This window comes from Helianthus annuus, chromosome 6 (genome assembly GCF_002127325.2).
Source record: "Helianthus annuus cultivar XRQ/B chromosome 6, HanXRQr2.0-SUNRISE, whole genome shotgun sequence".
NCBI lineage: Eukaryota > Viridiplantae > Streptophyta > Magnoliopsida > Asterales > Asteraceae > Helianthus > Helianthus annuus.
In genome coordinates this window covers 125735580-125759792 of record NC_035438.2, presented here as the reverse complement: position 1 = coordinate 125759792, position 24213 = coordinate 125735580, and the positions used below count along the sequence as shown (strand labels likewise).

The window sequence follows — 24213 nt, the reverse complement described above, 5'->3', positions numbered from 1 at the left end:
TACACTTTTATTTTCATCTTACGACGACACGAACCGCTATCCACCTACGTATTTCTATTCGCGAAAAATAACATGATGTCGTAAGTATATTTTTATTTAAATATATAAATATATATATTTTAAACCATTCGAAAGCCAAGTCGTTTTCGAGACTTAGTTTTTGTCCCGGTCATAAACGGGATCAACTAACAATAGTTTGGTTAATTCAAACCAAAATATTAACACCTTCCTTCGTAGAGTCGTTTTGTTAACGACTCGGTAGAGCTCGGACACGTAGTTTAACTACGTCGTTAAATTAGAAACTTATAAGTATTCCTTCGTAGGAATGTCATCGTTGCACGCTAGCTAATTCACGTTCCTGGAACGACACTACGGAATCACGCTAAGCTAGCTTTGCATAGGAATGTCAAGGTGAGTTCATAACCCCCACTTTTTACGGTTTTTACATTTTTGTAAATGTTTTCGGGGGTGGAAAGACATGCAAGTTTTTGCAAAAGAAAACACTATTTCGATGAATGAAAACACATATTTATAGACCATGTTGCAAATGAATTTCAACAAACTCGAAAGGTTTACGAAAGGTTTATACTAAACATACCGGTTTTACAAAACAAACGCGTATTTTCGCAAACGTGCATGATTTTCATGACTAGTGACGAGAATGTCCTAGTTACTACAACAGGACTGGGTTGGCCTGCGTACGAAAAACGAGACAACTCAGTGAGATCATGTCCCCCTTTTCTTTCAACGTTTCGGTTTACAACTTTAGGGGGGAAATACATGTCAAACTTAGGTATGATTAAGTTATGGAATGAACTCTTAGATCATGTGAGCATAGGCTGCAACTGAGGTGCCATTAATCCTTTTGAGGACCAAGGAACAAAGGTTAGATCTAATGGGTACGGGCGAGCCCCGCTCACGGTCCATGGGTGACCACTTAGAGTGCTGTTGTGTCCCAGTCGAGGTGATTCGACACTAAAAATTGCCTACGCGGGTTGAGTACCTCCTATGTCGTCGCATATGTTAATGTCCTCGCGAAACATTAATGATCAACATGTTCATAGACGCTTTACATACCAACTTACAACACTATAACTTTCAAATGTTTTTAATATTCATTTGACGCAAACTCGTAATACATGTATTTACAAACTTTGATAATGTTTTCAACTTATGTACAAGTAAGAGGACGTGTTGGTCCTGCTTACAAATACTCTTTTGGGCTCGGCCCATTCTCTTTCATGCAATGCACGAATACTCTTGTGGGCTAGACCCACAGCTTTCATATAACATGCCAAGAAACTGATTTTACTAAATTTTCTCCACAGCTTTTAAACCGGTAAACAAAAAGATTTGTTTAAAATCTTTTTCAAAACAAACTATGAACTCGCTCAACTTTATGTTGACTTTTTCGCATGTTCTTTCTCAGGTTGTATTTTCAAAAACATGGAACGGTTGGAATAGGAGAACCCATGGGAATTCGAGTACTTAGCGGCGTTCATTTTCTAGAAGTCTTAGCTTATTTGCTTCCGCTGTGAAATGAAGATACCGGTCCAGTCACGCCAGCTCTGATAATTTCGGGGTGTGACAGATTGGTATCAGAGCTATAGGTTTCAGCGAATTAGGTTTCTGTAGAGATACCTAGGCTCTAACCTCACTATCCTCTGGGGACTTAGATATTAGTAATTGAACACATACAGAACGCCTAAGACTCGAATATGGGTTCCAACCGTTGCCAAGAACAATGAGTTAACTGTTTTGATTTTTAAACATGCACAAGAGTTGTGTTTGATACACGATACACGAAATGATTACATACGGTAAGCAAAATTTGAGAGTTTTGATAACATGCATCTAGGACCTTTGGAGAACTTATGTCAAAATCCATTAAAGGTCATTACGTAGAAACGGTGACTAATAACTCGAGCAAACACCATTATCTATATTGTCTATACTATCTTAATTACACTAGCAGGTAATCTACGTGGAACGGAACGCTAGTGCGCGAGTGCACATGAAACTTAAACTATACGTTAGTGGACGTCGAAGTATATCACACACGACTTTCGAGACAAGGCCTTGGGAAACATGATTGGGCACGATAACAATGACGCTAATCATGGCAGCGGGAGAACTACCGACTGCAAAGCAGCACCTTGCCACGTGATCATGCAAACGACACGAATTTCGCTAAGGTATGTTAGAACAAGATTTCACAACAGTCGATACTTAGTCTGAAGAGACTTACAATGGTTGGCGCTACAAAAGAAGTCACATGTCTTCGCAATCCCCCTACTTCATTCATGGCGATTATGCTACCTACGACGTTCTATGGTAATGTTATATAACAACCAACCATCACGTGAACTTCCAGGTAAAGTCCTTAAATTTCTTTTGTTGAAATTTCGACTTTTTGCATATAGTGAGTAGACTTTCATACTTCTACTCCCCCTAATGATCATTGCATCATAAAAATTTTCTTTCGTAATAGTGAATGCTCATTTGCTTCATTCTTGATGAATTCATATTTATACATGCGTTGTTTGTTACGCATGTGACTTCACTCGAAATTGTTGCTTTATCAACGTTCAATATTGTTTCTCTATGTTGATTATTGCATTGTGATTTGGACGATTGCATTGTTGTAAAGCATTGACTCCTTGATATCGAGTCAATGAAACTTGTTGGATCCCTTTTCCTTTTCAAGCTACATACATGGTTTTTCGTTGTAACCATGTTGAAATTTCGTATCGATACGTGCATTCATTGTTGAAATGTGACTAAACCAAGTTCAATTGTTTGAACTTGCTCATGATATATATTCAATTCAAGGTCTAATATGATGGATTGAAGTCATCATATTCTACATAATCCCAACAAGCACTTCATTTGCTTTGAACCATAACATGCTTGTTTGGTCTTCGACTTCATTGAGTCGTTTCTTTGATCACGATCACCTTGTGGTGGCGTCTCACATATTTGAAGCTTGCGCTAATCTCGTTTGCACACATCATGTACGGATTTAATTGCTTATTTATTTGATTATTGGTATTAAATCCGTTTGTTTGATTTATTGTATTAAATCAGTCTTAATGCAATTGTGTGTTAAGATGATGGTACACAAGTTCGTGTTAAATATTTCAGTGTACCTCTTAACGGTTCTTTCACCATCGAGTGAACATTTTGTAATATTTGTTGCTTTTCATCTTCGCTCGAAAACATTGTTTATTTGTTCCATTTTCAGTTGTAGATCCGATGAGAATTGTTTGAAACAAATATTCAGATTTACTTCTTTGAACTTCTCGCTTGATTTCAAAACACGGTGATACTTGTTTGATCACCGCTATTATTGAATTGTTTCAATCACTACGACACATTGTGGTGTCGGTATGAACTTGTAGCTTGGGCTAATCATGATCGAGCATTTTATGCAAAACACGGTGATACTTGTTTGATCACCGTTATCAAGTTATTTCATTCACTACGACACTTTGTGGCAGCAATATAAACTTGTAGCTTGTGCTAATCACGATAAGCCGTCTCATGCGAAACTATATATGCTTCTCGTTTGACGCATCATTTAGGTAGTCTTAATGCAACTATGTATTAAGACGGTGATACACCAAGTTCGGTTGTATTTCATTCCAGTGAATCCTTGCAACTCAACAATGTCAACACGTTGATTTTATCTTATTCATTTATTGGTTCAATATTTGACAAATCATGATTCCATTTATTTGAGCTTGAAATTCGAGTTTCAATCATACAATAACCAACGCAAGTTTCCGTTGGTAGTGAATTCTATTGTTTCAAAAATTGAGTTGCATATTGTGAACGTTCATCTGGAATTCTATTGGTCGAAGTTCCTCTTTTGTTGAACCCTGTAACTTATTCGCATTGGTGATAGTATCACTACACTTCGTTCACTCGACATTGATTTCTGGAACAAACTCAATTGACCCGTTCGGTTCTTACTGATGCAAAATGTCTTTACATTCACATAATCTGAAAAATTCTTGATTCGATTACGTGGTTATTCACTTTCGTATTATCCGGACTTACCTAGGAGTGACACAACCCTGAGGAGATAACATAGACTAAATTTCGAGGACGAAATTTCTGCAACAGGGGGAGAATGTGACAACCGGTAATTAACGGCTCCTAATTACGCGATTAACAAACGTTTAAGGCGATAATAAATAGTGTTTAAGGCACGAATTAACTTAATTAGGCTTCTGGAATGCATAAGAACGCTTATCTGACGTTACAGTGCGCGTGTGGTGATTTCTTGGAAATATGCTGAGCGATAAACGATAACGAACTGATGCCGTGCAAAATACTGACTACGCTGACAAATACGGAGCTTATACATATAACTTATACATACAATGTGATTTTGATAAAATATTATCCTTTCGAACGACACAAAGCGCAAACGTGAACGAAAAACGCGGAAACAGTAACGCACCGACATTCAACGACGAAACGAAGCACCTGACTTAAATTTTCCGTCTCGATATTAATATATTATGATATATTTAGCTTCTTTTTAAAATTTTATTACCCGTAGTTGAAAACGGATCGAAAAACGGATTAGAAACGACACTCGAAACATTTTACGCAATTTAGCGCACCGACAAACATACGCGTCTGATAAACGATTACCGACATAAATTTTAGAGTTACCAGCTCTCGTTAAATATTTGTGGCGTTATACGAAATTCGAGAACGTAAACGGGCCATAGAAATATCGTTGGGCCAGTCAAAGCACTAACGGGCCCTGGGCCCAACCCAAATTTAAAAACCTAAATATATAAGTCTTCTACCCCTCCTCCTGCATTTTTGAGAAACAAACCCTAACCAAACAACCTCCCAGCCGACATCTGCTTCCTCTCTCTCTCTTGACATTATATCCGGTGACCGGAATCATGCTCCAGCGAGCTCCCACCACTCCACCTGCACCATGTCAACCCCCAACACCCCCTGTTCCTCTCGACTTCGCCGGCGACTAAACCGGAAGCGGCGGCCGCCGCTGCTGACGTTGATGATGATGATGTTCTGCTGATGATGATGATGAAGATTGATGGTGGTTACGGGAGTTTCTGTCGACGGTGAGGATATTGGTTGATGGCAGCCGTGTTTCTCGAGTATGAAGCAGGTAGGTTCATAAAAATTCTCATTTTCGTTCTAGATCCATGTATTCTCAGGCAAGCATTTGATGTTCAGGTGATGCGGGGAGGCTGTTATGACAGCGGCAAAGGTGTCGTGGGGTTCGGGGAGTCGGTCAGAAAGAAAGAGGTGCCGATCGCCACTCGCGGCGGCCGGCGGTGGTGGAGACGGCAGCACTACGGCTGATGTGGTAATCGAGTTTAGTCTCGGGTTCGCACGAGTTCGGTTCAGCAGGGTGTTTGGTTCAGTCACGGTTCAGATTCAGGCTATGTTGTGGGTTCGGGTGTAGTTCGGGTCAGCTCATTTTTCGGGTTCTACTCGGGTCAACAACGGGTCAACGGTTCAAGTTCGGGATACGGTTCAGGGTTGAAGATCGGTTTGATGTTCGAGTTAACTCGGTCTGGGTCAACTCAGCTAAGTTGGGTTAACTCAGTCCAACCTAGTCGACTCAGTCAAACCCGAGTCGACTCGGTCAACAGGTCAAAGTGGTCAACATAGTGGTTCAAGTTCGCGACTCAGTTCGGTGTTCGGGTCAAGGTTTGGTTCAACTCGGTTTGACTCGGTCAAACCGAGTCAACGAAGTCAGTCGGTCAACAGCAGTCAACACGCAAGACCCGGTAAAGTTTAGGCGTAGCGAGTCGTTGTTACGCCACTTTTCATTAGATTTTAGACTTATACGCGACCCGAGCTCGACCCGAATTGATTAAATACTAGTTTATGTTTTGATATTTTAACGAGAATTTTATGCATATTTTGGTTCCGTTGAATTATTGATTGAGTTTGATTAAAATATCGACACTTTAGATGTCGAGGTTATTCCAAAAACAGAGGAAACTCTGCCCAATTTTCGTTAAAAACCCGAAACACGACCCGCATTTATGATCTAAAAACGACACTTATTGGATTTCGAATTCTTCTTATAAAATAAATATAAATATATATTTATTTTGGTTGTTTTGGGCGACGATTACAAATTACAAACGAAGTTATAACATTCGACGAATACTACTTACCTTTATTTCAAACCACTAACACTCGACCCTCATTATAGTATTTCAAAACGCGTTTAAAAGCTCGATTACTTATACAAAATAAATACGATTATTTATTTATATTTATTTCAAAACACCGATAATTTGAAATACTAGAACATTTTCATAAAAAAAAATGAAGTTTCTATTTATTTTAAACATAGACTTTTCGAAATACTTGAACACGTTTATAAAATAAATATAAGGTATATATTTATTTTAAACATCGATTTTAAACGTTCTTACGAACTAAATATAGTTGTTATATTTAGTTCAACTGTCTGAATTCTAAGTTATATTTCAAACGTCACGACTAAAATATATGTATATTTATATATACACTTTTATTTTCATCTTACGACGACACGAACCGCTATCCACCTACGTATTTCTATTCGCGAAAAATAACATGATGTCGTAAGTATATTTTTATTTAAATATATAAATATATATATTTTAAACCATTCGAAAGCCAAGTCGTTTTCGAGACTTAGTTTTTGTCCCGGTCATAAACGGGATCAACTAACAATAGTTTGGTTAATTCAAACCAAAATATTAACACCTTCCTTCGTAGAGTCGTTTTGTTAACGACTCGGTAGAGCTCGGACACGTAGTTTAACTACGTCGTTAAATTAGAAACTTATAAGTATTCCTTCGTAGGAATGTCATCGTTGCACGCTAGCTAATTCACGTTCCTGGAACGACACTACGGAATCACGCTAAGCTAGCTTTGCATAGGAATGTCAAGGTGAGTTCATAACCCCCACTTTTTACGGTTTTTACATTTTTGTAAATGTTTTCGGGGGTGGAAAGACATGCAAGTTTTTGCAAAAGAAAACACTATTTCGATGAATGAAAACACATATTTATAGACCATGTTGCAAATGAATTTCAACAAACTCGAAAGGTTTACGAAAGGTTTATACTAAACATACCGGTTTTACAAAACAAACGCTTATTTTCGCAAACGTGCATGATTTTCATGACTAGTGACGAGAATGTCCTAGTTACTACAACAGGACTGGGTTGGCCTGCGTACGAAAAACGAGACAACTCAGTGAGATCATGTCCCCCTTTTCTTTCAACGTTTCGGTTTACAACTTTAGGGGGGAAATACATGTCAAACTTAGGTATGATTAAGTTATGGAATGAACTCTTAGATCATGTGAGCATAGGCTGCAACTGAGGTGCCATTAATCCTTTTGAGGACCAAGGAACAAAGGTTAGATCTAATGGGTACGGGCGAGCCCCGCTCACGGTCCATGGGTGACCACTTAGAGTGCTGTTGTGTCCCAGTCGAGGTGATTCGACACTAAAAATTGCCTACGCGGGTTGAGTACCTCCTATGTCGTCGCATATGTTAATGTCCTCGCGAAACATTAATGATCAACATGTTCATAGACGCTTTACATACCAACTTACAACACTATAACTTTCAAATGTTTTTAATATTCATTTGACGCAAACTCGTAATACATGTATTTACAAACTTTGATAATGTTTTCAACTTATGTACAAGTAAGAGGACGTGTTGGTCCTGCTTACAAATACTCTTTTGGGCTCGGCCCATTCTCTTTCATGCAATGCACGAATACTCTTGTGGGCTAGACCCACAGCTTTCATATAACATGCCAAGAAACTGATTTTACTAAATTTTCTCCACAGCTTTTAAACCGGTAAACAAAAAGATTTGTTTAAAATCTTTTTCAAAACAAACTATGAACTCGCTCAACTTTATGTTGACTTTTTCGCATGTTCTTTCTCAGGTTGTATTTTCAAAAACATGGAACGGTTGGAATAGGAGAACCCATGGGAATTCGAGTACTTAGCGGCGTTCATTTTCTAGAAGTCTTAGCTTATTTGCTTCCGCTGTGAAATGAAGATACCGGTCCAGTCACGCCAGCTCTGATAATTTCGGGGTGTGACAGATTGGTATCAGAGCTATAGGTTTCAGCGAATTAGGTTTCTGTAGAGATACCTAGGCTCTAACCTCACTATCCTCTGGGGACTTAGATATTAGTAATTGAACACATACAGAACGCCTAAGACTCGAATATGGGTTCCAACCGTTGCCAAGAACAATGAGTTAACTGTTTTGATTTTTAAACATGCACAAGAGTTGTGTTTGATACACGATACACGAAATGATTACATACGGTAAGCAAAATTTGAGAGTTTTGATAACATGCATCTAGGACCTTTGGAGAACTTATGTCAAAATCCATTAAAGGTCATTACGTAGAAACGGTGACTAATAACTCGAGCAAACACCATTATCTATATTGTCTATACTATCTTAATTACACTAGCAGGTAATCTACGTGGAACGGAACGCTAGTGCGCGAGTGCACATGAAACTTAAACTATACGTTAGTGGACGTCGAAGTATATCACACACGACTTTCGAGACAAGGCCTTGGGAAACATGATTGGGCACGATAACAATGACGCTAATCATGGCAGCGGGAGAACTACCGACTGCAAAGCAGCACCTTGCCACGTGATCATGCAAACGACACGAATTTCGCTAAGGTATGTTAGAACAAGATTTCACAACAGTCGATACTTAGTCTGAAGAGACTTACAATGGTTGGCGCTACAAAAGAAGTCACATGTCTTCGCAATCCCCCTACTTCATTCATGGCGATTATGCTACCTACGACGTTCTATGGTAATGTTATATAACAACCAACCATCACGTGAACTTCCAGGTAAAGTCCTTAAATTTCTTTTGTTGAAATTTCGACTTTTTGCATATAGTGAGTAGACTTTCATACTTCTACTCCCCCTAATGATCATTGCATCATAAAAATTTTCTTTCGTAATAGTGAATGCTCATTTGCTTCATTCTTGATGAATTCATATTTATACATGCGTTGTTTGTTACGCATGTGACTTCACTCGAAATTGTTGCTTTATCAACGTTCAATATTGTTTCTCTATGTTGATTATTGCATTGTGATTTGGACGATTGCATTGTTGTAAAGCATTGACTCCTTGATATCGAGTCAATGAAACTTGTTGGATCCCTTTTCCTTTTCAAGCTACATACATGGTTTTTCGTTGTAACCATGTTGAAATTTCGTATCGATACGTGCATTCATTGTTGAAATGTGACTAAACCAAGTTCAATTGTTTGAACTTGCTCATGATATATATTCAATTCAAGGTCTAATATGATGGATTGAAGTCATCATATTCTACATAATCCCAACAAGCACTTCATTTGCTTTGAACCATAACATGCTTGTTTGGTCTTCGACTTCATTGAGTCGTTTCTTTGATCACGATCACCTTGTGGTGGCGTCTCACATATTTGAAGCTTGCGCTAATCTCGTTTGCACACATCATGTACGGATTTAATTGCTTATTTATTTGATTATTGGTATTAAATCCGTTTGTTTGATTTATTGTATTAAATCAGTCTTAATGCAATTGTGTGTTAAGATGATGGTACACAAGTTCGTGTTAAATATTTCAGTGTACCTCTTAACGGTTCTTTCACCATCGAGTGAACATTTTGTAATATTTGTTGCTTTTCATCTTCGCTCGAAAACATTGTTTATTTGTTCCATTTTCAGTTGTAGATCCGATGAGAATTGTTTGAAACAAATATTCAGATTTACTTCTTTGAACTTCTCGCTTGATTTCAAAACACGGTGATACTTGTTTGATCACCGCTATTATTGAATTGTTTCAATCACTACGACACATTGTGGTGTCGGTATGAACTTGTAGCTTGGGCTAATCATGATCGAGCATTTTATGCAAAACACGGTGATACTTGTTTGATCACCGTTATCAAGTTATTTCATTCACTACGACACTTTGTGGCAGCAATATAAACTTGTAGCTTGTGCTAATCACGATAAGCCGTCTCATGCGAAACTATATATGCTTCTCGTTTGACGCATCATTTAGGTAGTCTTAATGCAACTATGTATTAAGACGGTGATACACCAAGTTCGGTTGTATTTCATTCCAGTGAATCCTTGCAACTCAACAATGTCAACACGTTGATTTTATCTTATTCATTTATTGGTTCAATATTTGACAAATCATGATTCCATTTATTTGAGCTTGAAATTCGAGTTTCAATCATACAATAACCAACGCAAGTTTCCGTTGGTAGTGAATTCTATTGTTTCAAAAATTGAGTTGCATATTGTGAACGTTCATCTGGAATTCTATTGGTCAAAGTTCCTCTTTTGTTGAACCCTGTAACTTATTCGCATTGGTGATAGTATCACTACACTTCGTTCACTCGACATTGATTTCTGGAACAAACTCAATTGACCCGTTCGGTTCTTACTGATGCAAAATGTCTTTACATTCACATAATCTGAAAAATTCTTGATTCGATTACGTGGTTATTCACTTTCGTATTATCCGGACTTACCTAGGAGTGACACAACCCTGAGGAGATAACATAGACTAAATTTCGAGGACGAAATTTCTGCAACAGGGGGAGAATGTGACAACCGGTAATTAACGGCTCCTAATTACGCGATTAACAAACGTTTAAGGCGATAATAAATAGTGTTTAAGGCACGAATTAACTTAATTAGGCTTCTGGAATGCATAAGAACGCTTATCTGACGTTACAGTGCGCGTGTGGTGATTTCTTGGAAATATGCTGAGCGATAAACGATAACGAACTGATGCCGTGCAAAATACTGACCACGCTGACAAATACGGAGCTTATACATATAACTTATACATACAATGTGATTTTGATAAAATATTATCCTTTCGAACGACACAAAGCGCAAACGTGAACGAAAAACGCGGAAACAGTAACGCACCGACATTCAACGACGAAACGAAGCACCTGACTTAAAATTTCCGTCTCGATATTAATATATTATGATATATTTAGCTTCTTTTTAAAATTTTATTACCCGTAGTTGAAAACGGATCGAAAAACGGATTAGAAACGACACTCGAAACATTTTACGCAATTTAGCGCACCGACAAACATACGCGTCTGATAAACGATTACCGACATAAATTTTAGAGTTACCAGCTCTCGTTAAATATTTGTGGCGTTATACAAAATTCGAGAACGTAAACGGGCCATAGAAATATCGTTGGGCCAGTCAAAGCACTAACGGGCCCTGGGCCCAACCCAAATTTAAAAACCTAAATATATAAGTCTTCTACCCCTCCTCCTGCATTTTTGAGAAACAAACCCTAACCAAACAACCTCCCAGCCGACATCTGCTTCCTCTCTCTCTCTTGACATTATATCCGGTGACCGGAATCATGCTCCAGCGAGCTCCCACCACTCCACCTGCACCATGTCAACCCCCAACACCCCCTGTTCCTCTCGACTTCGCCGGCGACTAAACCGGAAGCGGCGGCCGCCGCTGCTGACGTTGATGATGATGATGTTCTGCTGATGATGATGATGAAGATTGATGGTGGTTACGGGAGTTTCTGTCGACGGTGAGGATATTGGTTAATGGCAGCCGTGTTTCTCGAGTATGAAGCAGGTAGGTTCATAAAAATTCTCATTTTCGTTCTAGATCCATGTATTCTCAGGCAAGCATTTGATGTTCAGGTGATGCGGGGAGGCTGTTATGACAGCGGCAAAGGTGTCGTGGGGTTCGGGGAGTCGGTCAGAAAGAAAGAGGTGCCGATCGCCACTCGCGGCGGCCGGCGGTGGTGGAGACGGCAGCACTACGGCTGAAGTGGTAATCGAGTTTAGTCTCGGGTTCGCACGAGTTCGGTTCAGCAGGGTGTTTGGTTCAGTCACGGTTCAGATTCAGGCTATGTTGTGGGTTCGGGTGTAGTTCGGGTCAGCTCATTTTTCGGGTTCTACTCGGGTCAACAACGGGTCAACGGTTCAAGTTCGGGATACGGTTCAGGGTTGAAGATCGGTTTGATGTTCGAGTTAACTCGGTCCGGGTCAACTCAGCTAAGTTGGGTTAACTCAGTCCAACCTAGTCGACTCAGTCAAACCCGAGTCGACTCGGTCAACAGGTCAAAGTGGTCAACATAATGGTTCAAGTTCGCGACTCAGTTCGGTGTTCGGGTCAAGGTTTGGTTCAACTCGGTTTGACTCGGTCAAACCGAGTCAACTCAGTCAACGAAGTCAGTCGGTCAACAGCAGTCAACACGCAAGACCCGGTAAAGTTTAGGCGTAGCGAGTCGTTGTTACGCCACTTTTCATTAGATTTTAGACTTATACGCGACCCGAGCTCGACCCGAATTGATTAAATACTAGTTTATGTTTTGATATTTTAACGAGAATTTTATGCATATTTTGGTTCCGTTGAATTATTGATTGAGTTTGATTAAAATATCGACACTTTAGATGTCGAGGTTATTCCAAAAACAGAGGAAACTCTGCCCAATTTTCGTTAAAAACCCGAAACACGACCCGCATTTATGATCTAAAAATGACACTTATTGGATTTCGAATTCTTCTTATAAAATAAATATAAATATATATTTATTTTGGTTATTTTGGGCGACGATTACAAATTACAAACGAAGTTATAACATTCGACGAATACTACTTACCTTTATTTCAAACCACTAACACTCGACCCTCATTATAGTATTTCAAAACGCGTTTAAAAGCTCGATTACTTATACAAAATAAATACGATTATTTATTTATATTTATTTCAAAACACCGATAATTTGAAATACTAGAACATTTTCATAAAAAAAATGAAGTTTCTATTTATTTTAAACATAGACTTTTCGAAATACTTGAACACGTTTATAAAATAAATATAAGGTATATATTTATTTTAAACATCGATTTTAAACGTTCTTACGAACTAAATATAGTTGTTATATTTAGTTCAACTGTCTGAATTCTAAGTTATATTTCAAACGTCACGACTAAAATATATGTATATTTATATATACACTTTTATTTTCATCTTACGACGACACGAACCGCTATCCACCTACGTATTTCTATTCGCGAAAAATAACATGATGTCGTAAGTATATTTTTATTTAAATATATAAATATATATATTTTAAACCATTCGAAAGCCAAGTCGTTTTCGAGACTTAGTTTTTGTCCCGGTCATAAACGGGATCAACTAACAATAGTTTGGTTAATTCAAACCAAAATATTAACACCTTCCTTCGTAGAGTCGTTTTGTTAACGACTCGGTAGAGCTCGGACACGTAGTTTAACTACGTCGTTAAATTAGAAACTTATAAGTATTCCTTCGTAGGAATGTCATCGTTGCACGCTAGCTAATTCACGTTCCTGGAACGACACTACGGAATCACGCTAAGCTAGCTTTGCATAGGAATGTCAAGGTGAGTTCATAACCCCCACTTTTTACGGTTTTTACATTTTTGTAAATGTTTTCGGGGGTGGAAAGACATGCAAGTTTTTGCAAAAGAAAACACTATTTCGATGAATGAAAACACATATTTATAGACCATGTTGCAAATGAATTTCAACAAACTCGAAAGGTTTACGAAAGGTTTATACTAAACATACCGGTTTTACAAAACAAACGCGTATTTTCGCAAACGTGCATGATTTTCATGACTAGTGACGAGAATGTCCTAGTTACTACAACAGGACTGGGTTGGCCTGCGTACGAAAAACGAGACAACTCAGTGAGATCATGTCCCCCTTTTCTTTCAACGTTTCGGTTTACAACTTTAGGGGGGAAATACATGTCAAACTTAGGTATGATTAAGTTATGGAATGAACTGTTAGATCATGTGAGCATAGGCTGCAACTGAGGTGCCATTAATCCTTTTGAGGACCAAGGAACAAAGGTTAGATCTAATGGGTACGGGCGAGCCCCGCTCACGGTCCATGGGTGACCACTTAGAGTGCTGTTGTGTCCCAGTCGAGGTGATTCGACACTAAAAATTGCCTACGCGGGTTGAGTACCTCCTATGTCGTCGCATATGTTAATGTCCTCGAGAAACATTAATGATCAACATGTTCATAGACGCTTTACATACCAACTTACAACACTATAACTTTCAAATGTTTTTAATATCATTTGACACAAACTTGTAATACATGTATTTACAAACTTTGATAATGTTTTCAACTCATGTACAAGTAAGAGGACGTGTTGGTCCTGCTTACAAATACTCTTTTGGGATCGGCCCATTCCCTTTCATGCAATGCACGAATACTCTTGTGGGCTAGACCCACAGCTTTCATATAACATGCCAAGAAACTGATTTTACTAAATTTTCTCCACAGCTTTTAAACCGGTAAACAAAAAGATTTGTTTAAAATCTTTTTCAAAACAAACTATGAACTCGCTCAACTTTATGTTGACTTTTTCGCATGTTCTTTCCCAGGTTGTATTTTCAAAAACATGGAACGGTTGGAATAGGAGAACCCATGGGAATTCGAGTACTTAGCGGCGTTCATTTTCTAGAAGTCTTAGCTTATTTGCTTCCGCTGTGAAATGAAGATACCGGTCCAGTCACGCCAGCTCTGATAATTTCAGGGTGTGACAAAACTAAAGACTCCAATTCCACAAGAAAGACAAGCAAAAGAGTCAGAAAGTCCCCAACATCAACCAGAAACCATCCAACAAGAACAAATGAAGCAAACAGAAGCTGTAACAGTTCAAAAAGAAAAGCAGACCATGGGTCCACCACCAGATAAACAAAAGTTACCCATGGGTCCTCCACCAAGTATATCAAAGCCAGACACTTCAAGTATCCAACATAAAGAATACACTTCAGCTCAACCATCAACTACAACCATTACTGGAGAAACAGAATTTAGCATAAGGATGGAGACAAAAGAAAAGCGAAGAATGGAACATGAAGTGACCTCTTCAAAAAGGCCAAGAAAAATAATGAGAGAAGACTCAGAAGGCAACATCAAAGAATCAGAAGTGCTGGAAGGTGATCTACACACAATGATGTATCCAGAAGAACATCTGAAGCACTACTATTGGAAAGGTCCAGAAGACAACCCAACAAGGCCACTCTCACCAATGAGTAAAGCTATTTATGAAGAAAGAAAAAATGGCAGCTGGGTGATATTGCACAACAAATTGACCAATCCAATAGTATCAATTGAAAGAGTTGATACTTTGACTACTGGAGGAGGCTTACTAGGGAATGAAAGTCAAAACAAGTACACCCTAGTCAGAAAAGACAAAGATATTCAAAAGGTTACTGATGCAGACCTGGCTGATAAAATTCATCCAATGGACATAGTCAAGATGAAGAACATCATTGATGAATGGAAAGGTGGTTCAGTAGTGATCAGGAGAGCTCTTGATAGTGTTAAAAGTACAGGAGCGAAATTATACAAAAGAGCAGCATTAGCAGACTTTAATCTGTGTATAAATTTCGAGTATAACACTAAAGTATTAATACCTCCACCCAACACAATGATTCCAGCTGAAATCCCTTCAAAATTAGCAAGAACTGGTGCAATCTTTGACACACCAGAAATCTGTGCAGTCTTCAAAGATGCTCATGATGAGAAAGCTCTATTCAGAATCAGTGAAATTTGCAGGTATTCAAACCAAACTTTAAAGTATATAAGAAACTGCATAAATGAGAAACAAGAGCAACTCAAGATGAAAGGAAAGAACAATGAACAGCTAAGAAAGAAAATTGAAGATTGCATTAAAGATTGGATGGAAGCAAGAGAATGGTACAAATCAATGTACAAGGCAACTCAAAAAAATAATTGATCACAAGAAAAAGCTGAAACCAGGAGACAAACACAGAGGTGGAGTGAAGATCAATTAAAAGAATTGATGAGATAGTATTTTTTTAACAATATTTAGAACTTGTTTTTCTATTTCTTTTACAATGGTTGGATGGTCTATGTTTAACTTGTATGTTTTATGTTTTCTGTCTGTGGGACATAGTCACTTGATCTTCTTTTGATTTAGTTAAAAGTTGTTTACATTTGGACATAGAGATAGTTCATTTTCTTACAATACTTAGGGGGGAATTGTTAGGAAACTTTATTTGTAAGTATTGAAGAAAATCTCAATCAACTGGATCTCTGAAGAAGATAACAGTCCTGAAGAACACAGCAAGATGAAGAAAAACAGTTAGGACAACTGAAAAGCAAAGTATCTACTACAAAGAATCTCAAGTTGATAAAGAGTTGATTTGGATTATCAGAGAAGGTCGTTTCTGATGGATCTGATGATATATCATCAGTTTCTGACAAATTCTGATCATCAAACTTTCTGATGATTTGTTCACCAGAATTTCTGATGAAGTGGCTTATCAGAAATTCTGATGAAATACCCACTTGTCTATCACAACTCTATCCTGCCACCCATGACCGAAGCATGACATTATTGGTTTTCATGATTACAAATGCAACTTGAACGATGGATTCAATGAATATGTCAAATTGCTACTTTATGCAGGACTTATTGCATGAATAAACAATTGTTTATTCATGTCCACAACCGTCTATAAATAGAAGGCTCGAGAGGCAGAAGATATTTGAGTTTGAAGCTTAGCATTCACATACAAACACTCAAACTCCACTGCTCTTCTCACCCACAAAAATCAAGATTCATTTGTATTAGATAATAATCTTACAATCACCTTGTTAAACTAATTTATTTCAAAGTGATATAAACTTGATAATTCTGTAGGTCTTGTTTCTTGAAAGTCTGATTTCCATTTCCGCACATCTTATTCACATATACTGAAATCACTTGCCATATTACGTAAAAAGAAGTTGTTAAGGCCATACTGGGTCCAACAGATGCCCTTAGTTGACTTTTCATTCAATACTTACCATTTTTCCTCATCTTTGGACATTATTTTATAAATGCACCTCTCTCTTCATGCCCCTATAACGTCAAGGGGATGATGCTGGAGGCGTTATTAAACTCTTTTATACCCCTATAATGTCCATTACGCATGGCCTTACCATCATATTATGTCTCCTAGTGACAACTCAACCAATTACCTAAAAACCCATAATTTACCTAAAACAACTTCTCTCTTCTTATAAGAAATTTTAGTTTTTCTAACGCTAAATTCACGTAATTTTAACCAATTTTATATTTGTATCTTGCAAGATTTGAACTCTCAACTTCTTAAAAATAGGGAAAATGTGACAACTGTGCTCTGTAAACGATGTACGTTATAAAACAATATAAACTATCAATAAAACGGTTTGTTTTGGTGTTAATATATGTTGGGATTGAACCCTATCAGAGGAACAGATAATTAAAGCCAAAACTGGATCAGAGCAGTGGATCCAGAATAAGCAGATGATTACGTACAAATCTCTCCCCTTGAAAGTGATTTCAACAACTGCTGACCTCCTATATGCTGATCTTGCAAAATACTAACCTGCAACTACTACTCAAGTAAAGACCTGATGAAAGACTAAAGCCCTGCTGACTCAATCTACTGCTTTGAGTCAAGCTCTGCTGATCCGGACAAGTGCTGCTGGGTTCACAGTAGTGGAAGGTTGCAGCAGCTGATCAATAGTCTGTTTTGTAATATAATGTAATAGCAGTAGTTAACATAGCAGTGTTTGTATAGATCAGAGGTTAGAGTTTGTTAGGAGTTTAGATGTCACTTTCATGGTGACATCAGCTAAGATGCTCAGTAGTTTGCAAGTGCCTATAAATAGATAAGTACTTTGTACTGTTCTATTAGCTCTTTTGCCTCATCGTCTTCTTTGCACGAACAAACAACTGAGCTCTGGCTGAGGGGGAGTTTGCATTCATTCATCAATCATTGTAATCGTTATTGAAATAAATTCGATCTTCCGATTCATTGTGTAAAGATGTTTGATCAAAGTATTACTCTTGTTTGATTATATGCAAAGTTTGTTTTCATCATAATTCCGTTGCACACTCTTCCATTTTCATTTTAATTACAAACACAAAATACAATCAGAATCAAACTCAGATCCAACAATTGGTACCAGAGCTTGGACAGTCAAATTTGATTTAACAATCATTTTGACGTAAATAGTTCAGCTCATAACAGTTGATACTGATCATTTGTTCGTTTGTTGAAAAACAGAGCAAGGATTAATCACCGTTAAAGTTGATTTCTCAGTGTCTGTAAAACAACAAGAATGACGTCACAATCTCAGGATGATAAAAACAACATCGGCTCTCTTTTTAATCCACCTATGCTAAAAAGAAATGAGTACAACATCTGGCAGAGGAGGATGGGTCACATCCTCGCTCAACAAAGCACAGGTTGTTGGAGGTCTGTCGTCTTTGGTCCCCATGTTCCCACAGTGCCAAGCGCTGAAGATGCTAAAAAGTTTATTCCAAAACCAGTTGAAAATTATACCGAAACCGACTTTCAAAAGATCGAACTAGATGCTAAAGCGTTTAGCATCATAGCATCAGCGCTGCCCAATGAAATATATGTTGGACTGTTACACTATAACAGTGCCAAAGAGTTATGGGACGCACTTAAGGAACAGTTTGGGGGAACCGAAGAAGTCATAGAAAACAATAGGGAAATCCTGAACCAACAGTATGAAACATTTTGTAATGTTAAAGGTGAGTCACTGACGCAACAATTTGAGTGTTTCAGTTGTCTCATCAGTGAACTGAGGCTTGTTAATACCACTTTTACAAACACAACTCAAAATAGCAGGTTCCTCAGGTCACTGCCAGGAAAATGGGACACCATAGCTTTTGTCACCCGAAATTCACCTGAGTTCAAGGATCTGACCTTGACCCAACTCCACGGTCGACTCCTGACCTATGAAAGGGAGTTGAACCAGAAAAGGAAGTTACAAGAGTCAGGAAAAACCGTTGATGATTATACATTCGGTAACACTGCTCTTCTGGGTCAAGAAGAATCTGGGAGTAGTGCTAAGGATTAGGGTATAGTTCAGCTCATAACAGTTGATACTGATCGTTTGTTTATTTGTTGAAAACCAGAGTAAGGATTAATCACCGTTAAAGTTGATTTCTCAGTGTCTGTAGAACAACAAGAATGACGTCACAATCTTAGGATGATAAAAACAACATCGGCTCTCTTTTTAAACCACCTATGCTAAAAAGAAATGAGTACAACATCTGGCAGAGGAGGATGGGTCACATCCTTGCTCAACAAAGCACAGATTGTTGGAGGTCTGTCGTCTTTGGTCCCCATGTTCCCACAGTGCCAAGTGCTGAAGATGCTAAAAAGTTCGTTCCAAAACTAGTTGAAAATTATACCGAAACCGACTTTCAAAAGATCGAACTAGATGCTAAAGCGTTTAGCATCATAGCATCAGCGCTGCCCAATGAAATATATGCTGGACTGTTACACTGTAACAGTGCCAAAGAGTTATGGGACGCACTTAAGGAACAGTTTGGGGGAACCGAAGAAGTCATAGAAAACAATAGGGAAATCCTGAACCAACAGTATGAAACATTTTGTCATGTTAAAGGTGAATCACTGACGCAACAATTTGAGCGTTTCAGTTGTCTCATCAGTGAACTGAGGCTTGTTAATACCACTTTTACAAACTCAACTCAAAATAGCAGGTTCCTTAGGTCACTGCCAGAAAAATGGGACACCATAGCTTTTGTCACCCGAAACTCACCTGAGTTCAAGGATCTGACCTTGACCCAACTCCACGGTCGACTCCTGACATATGAAAGGGAGTTGAACCAGAAACGGAAGTTAGAAGAGTCAGGAAAAACCGTTGATGATTATACATTCGGTAACACTGCTCTACTGGGTCAAGAAGAATCTGGGAGTAGTGCTAAGGATCAGGGTTATGATCACTTCATTGACATAACTGCTGGTGCAAATTTTAACAACCCTGATCCTCACACTGCAAGTTTTGCATTCACTGCAAACGAAAACCAGATGTCAGACAATCTAAGCTTTGAATTCAATGATCTACAGCATTTTGATCTCACTGACTTAGAGGAAATGGATATTCTGCACCAACTGGCCTTGCTAAGTGTTAGAACTAGAAAATTTTATAAAAGAACACGGCAAAAATTCCCAGGTTTGCATGGGAATCTAAGGGTTGGGTTGGATAAATCGAAAATCAAGTGCTACAAGTGTAATAGGTTGGGGCACTTCGCTAGGGAGTGTAGGTGTCAAACTACTGGTCGCATAATCACTCATCCTAGCTCAAATCCTAGACCTCAAAATCAAGGCACTGTGCACTATACCCAATATGCCCTAGCAGCTCAAGTGAACACTTCTCACTATGCTACTGCCCCTGTGCCAGTGCACTATGTCCAAACTACTGCTCACAGATCCAATATGTTCAAACCCCTGTCCGTCAGGCACAAGTGCAGTCTGCACCTCAAACCACTGCTCCAGCAGCAGCACAACCAGATAAACAAAGTTTTTTCACTCAAGGGTTTGTTGACTGGAGCAGTATGCCTGAAGACCTTAGTGATGAAAATTTTGCACTCTATGCTTCCAATGTTTCTTCTCATAATGAATTTTGTTTGATGGCATTAGAGTCAATACAGGAGGGGGTTGAAACTGAAGAGGAACAACTGAGTATTGAAACAGTGGATGAGGTGACTGAAGCAGTGGTTACTGCTGTGGCTGGTGAACTACTGTTGGGAGAAAGTTCAGGTACCCTGATTGAACCACTGACAGACCCATGGTCCGAAGAGAACAAGGAAGAAAAGAAAGTAGAAAAAGCAGGTGAGAAAGAAGAAAGAGCTGAAGATGAAGAAAATCCTCAATGTGATTGTGCAATGATGGCTGCTGCCAAGGTATCACCTCAAGTTCTTGAAAAACTGTGTTCTGACAATTGCATTATTGCTTTTGCTAACATCAAAGAGGTGAACGAAAACCTTCGGGATAAAATCTTAACTGATGAAGTCAAATTTGAAAGATCTCTAAAAGAACATAAAAACAAATTGGCTGAAAAAGACAAAGAGATTAGCAGCATGAAAGAAGAGCAGAGTATAACCAAAACCCAACTCCAAACTTTGGTAGAAAAATACCAAGTTTGCAAAAAGGAGTTAGAGTCCACCCAGAACACATGTGAGAGATGGGTGGAATCATGCAAAGGGTATGAGGTTATGCTTGAAAAACAGATAAAAAGCAATGTGAAATTTGGGGTTGGTTATAGAAAACATGATGATGAAAACACTGCTTTTGGAAAATCTGTTCCAACCACTGATGTAACCACTGAGTTCATCCCCACGAACAAGAATGGCCAAGAAGTGAAAATCACTGACAAAATCACACTTGACAGACCAGTGGGATCCTCTACTTTTGAGGAGCTTGAAGATCATCAGTTTAAACCAAAAAGGTCTAATGAGTGTGATATTCTTGAAAATTTCAAGCCAATGGAGTTTACATCAACTGATGGTGTTAAAGCTCCAAAAGCTAAAGTAATACCTCTCAAGGACATCCCAGCAGTGGTTAAAACCTCTGCTGCAAAGGAGTCTGAAAAGAGAAAGAAGAAAGAAAAAATTGATAACTTATTTTGTGAATTTTGTGAGAAAAGGAATCATCTAACAAAAGCCTGTTTCCACTTAAAAGCTTTTGATATAAACAGAACAAGTGTCATTGTTTCAGCTGAATTGCATTGTTTGTGGTAAAACAAACCACAAAACTCAAGCATGTGTGTATCTCAAAAACTTTGATGTGAAAAAGAATGAGTACCTTGCTAAAACATCCTTGAGTCCATCATCATCATCATCATCTGTCAAATTCACCAAGAAACAACCACTGTTTGTACCAGTTCAAACAGATGTCACAAAACAGCTGAACCAAACATCTGTCAAAAGAGATGTTCAGGTTACTGATGCACCCCCTGCCAATCAGTTCAGAAAAGGCAAGGAAAAACAGTCCTACTAAAGGATTCCACATGTTTATGAGGCCTACAAAAGGCCCTCTAAACCTAGAGTAAATAGGCATCCTTTTGGTTATCAGCAGGTGATTGGTTAAGACCCCTAACAGTGGTTAGCAAGAAGCAGTACTAAAACTGTCCAAACCCCTGACCTAACCACTGTCCATCACTCTGCATCCATACCAGACACTGTTGAAACCCCATCCAAAGCCCTGTTGGCTTTGGAGCTCTTAATGAACTAATCCTTTTACTTCATGTGCAGGGAGCTTCTGCATGCTTTGATAGTCTTTGGTATGTAGATAGTGGAGGCTCCAGGCACATGACAGGATGTAAAGCCATCCTCAAAGACTTTAAAATCCATGGAGGGGGTGATATATCCTTTGGGAATAATAGTAAAGGGAAAGTTCTAGGGTCTGGTACAGTGCAATATGGAAATGTAAAATTTGAAAATGTCAATCTGATAGACAATCTAAAATTCAACCTTCTGAGTGTATCACAAATGAGTGACAAAGGGTTTGGGTCATTCTTCACAAAAGATTGTTGTAGGATTGTTGGACCAGAAATGGTCAAAAAGATTGAAGCAATAATTAAAACTGGTCAAACTAAACTTGTTGCTCAAAGAAGTGGCAATGTTTATGTTGTTGATATGTCAAAAGAGTGTCCCAGAGCTGATGCCTGTCTGTTCTCAGCTGCCTCTAACAAAGAGACAGAACTTTGGCACAGAAGGCTGGGGCACACAAATCTTAAGACAATCAATGAAATTTCAAAAAATGGTTTGGTGAGAGGCCTACCACAAAAATTGTTTTCATGTCCTGAACATTGCATTTCCTGTTTAAAAGGAAAACATCATAAAAGTTCTTACAAGTCCATTGAAGAGTCCAAAACAACCCAGTGTTTGCAAATGCTACACATGGATTTGTTTGGCCTAGTTCAAGTCACGAGCCTCAAGAAGAAAAGATATTGTTTGGTTATTGTTGATGACTTTTCTAGGTTTACATGGACTTTCTTTTTACACTCAAAAGATGAGACTGCAGGCATTTTGCAAGACTTTGTGACACAGGTTGAAAAGCAATTTGACCTTCCAGTGAAAAGCTTCAGGGGTGACAATGGCACAGAATTTAAAAATAAGGAGTTGGATGCCTTCTGTGTGAAGAAATGGATTGTATGGCAGTACAGCATCCCTAGAACACCAGAGCAAAATGGGGTTGTTGAAAGAAAGAACAGAACTTTGATTGAGGCTGCCAGAACTATGCTTGCAGATTCAGCTTTGCCATTAACTTTCTGGGCAGAGGCAGTAAACACTGCTTGCTATGTCCATAACAGAGTTTTAATAAACCCCAGGCACAAAAAGACTGCTTATGAAATTCTGTATAAAATCAAACCACTGATCTCATATTTCAAGGTGTTTGGCTGCCCATGCTTTATTTTGAACTTAAAAGATTCCATTTCAAAATTTGCAGCCAAAATTGATTGTGGTTATCATCTGGGATACTCAACCACTGCCAAGGCATACAAAGTGTTCAATACACGGACCAAGGCAGTGGAGGAGACTTTGAATGTAAAGTTCAATGAACTTTCATCAATGAAAATCCCAGCAAATCCTGCAGATCTGTTTGATCTTGAAAAATTTACTTTTGAAAATACTGCTGTCAAGACTAACAGTGCAGGTCCATCAGAGGATACAACACCAGACTATGGGTATGAAATCATCATCCCTCAAAGGTCTGCCACAAAGGGAAAAGCACCAGCTGTTCAAAATAGTTGTCAAAGCTCAACCACTGCTACCTCAACAGTTGTTGACCAAAGTAGCCCATCCACCACTGCTTCCACATCTTCAAACACTGCTGACAAAAGTCCTCAAACAGTGGATAAAAGTCAGCAGTTGTCCACTTCATTACCACCTATTCCACCACCTTTTGAAGCCACTGCTGGGTCATCAAAGTCACCAGCAGTGGTTAGCTCAGATGATACACATTTGCAGCCTTCACCAACAAATGCCATCATACCATACCAAGGAGATTTAATCTTCTTGAGATCTCATCCACCTGATCAAATCATTGGCAACATCAATGAAGGGGTGCTCACAAGAAGTCAAACCTAAAACATTTGTCTTTTTGCTGGTTTTCTATCTCTCCATCAGCCAGTCAAGTACCAAGAGGCACTGAAAGACAACAGCTGGGTAGAAGCCATGCAAGAGGAGCTCCAACAGTTTAAAAGACAACAAGTATGGGAGCTTGTACCACTGCCAGAAGAGGT

General features: G+C 38.6%; 2 long non-coding RNA genes across 2 annotated transcripts; both read left to right on the top strand.

Moving 5' to 3' along the window:
- Positions 1-4831: 4831 nt before the first annotated feature.
- On the top strand, positions 4832-5936 carry LOC118479649. The gene is made up of 2 exons (XR_004859782.1): positions 4832-5158; positions 5227-5936. It is a non-coding gene; the product is annotated as an uncharacterized LOC118479649 (long non-coding RNA).
- A 5432-nt stretch (positions 5937-11368) lies between these two features.
- On the top strand, positions 11369-12482 carry LOC110865674. The gene is made up of 2 exons (XR_002550876.2): positions 11369-11695; positions 11764-12482. It is a non-coding gene; the product is annotated as an uncharacterized LOC110865674 (long non-coding RNA).
- Positions 12483-24213: the final 11731 nt, after the last annotated feature.